A 1,133-nucleotide genomic window follows, 5' to 3' on the forward strand; every position below is an offset into this window, starting at 1 on the left:
TATCTTGTGGTGTGTGTTTTTTTAACCTTACAAAGTAACCGAAGCTTATCAACTGGAAATATTTCTCCCTCTCCTAAAAGAAAAGAGGAGGATAAGCATCCATATTCTCACCAACCTGGTGAAGGCCAGACGCTTTGGACTGCAACTCCCACCAGCCCCTGCCAGCGAAGCCATCAGACTTCGGGTCCAGCGAGCTCTGTACTGTTTCCACTGGCTGGCAGCAGCTCTCTCTGGAGTTTCATTAATCGCAGAGTTCTAAGATTGAGTTAACTCATCATTAGCAAAAACAATATCCACAGGCTTGGTTGAGTGTCAGACCTAATGAATGCAGCAGCTCATTCCTGGTGGATTTCCTCCATGAAAATCAGTTGCAGAGACTGAAAGTCCCTTCCTCCTCACAGCCATCTAAGTCTCCTCGTCTCCAGGCCTTTCTACTAGTAATCTGAGACTGTGCCTGCATGCAGCCAACCTCTCCACCCTTTTCATGCCTCTTCTGGGTCTGGGAGACGGGTGGGCAGGGGAGCTTGTAGTAGGAGGGGGAGACACACGTGACACTTCATCAGTCAGATTCATCTCTGCTTCCTGGCTTAATGCTTCTGATTCTGGCTTCTCTCTGTCACAGACTCTCCCAGCTCTGTTACCCTTCAGCTTCCGACAGCCTCTCCCCATCTTCTCCCTATGACCACTCATTGTCCCACCACCACTCCCTGGGCCGGCTCTGAGCCGCAACATCTGCTTAGCCAAAGATGCTCTCTTGGCCTCCAGCCAAGAGAGGACAAAGGGACTGTCTCCTTATGAGATAGTTTCCAGGTGCATGTTTTCTAAGATAAGTCTGCCTTCTGGGATCTGATTGTGAACAGAATGTGAGTGAGTAAACTCTTTTTATACTTTTATAGAAGACTGTGTCGTGACTTATCTTTTATGAGGGAATAAGGGGAAAATACCAGAACAGTTATTATAGAGGCTTTAGCGAACCTGAGCAAACGCATCCGCTGTGAGTTTAAAAAGGGGGGATGTTACGAGACCAGGGAGAAGAGTCGGTGAAAGAAGACTGGAAGAAATTTAAAGACTACTTACAGAAACATTGTAAAATTAATGAATGTTAGAAGGATGTTGGATAGAAACTAAGCGGT

This window comes from Podarcis vaucheri, assembly GCF_965113315.1.
Source record: "Podarcis vaucheri genome assembly, chromosome: 5".
Taxonomy (NCBI): Eukaryota; Metazoa; Chordata; class Lepidosauria; order Squamata; family Lacertidae; genus Podarcis; species Podarcis vaucheri.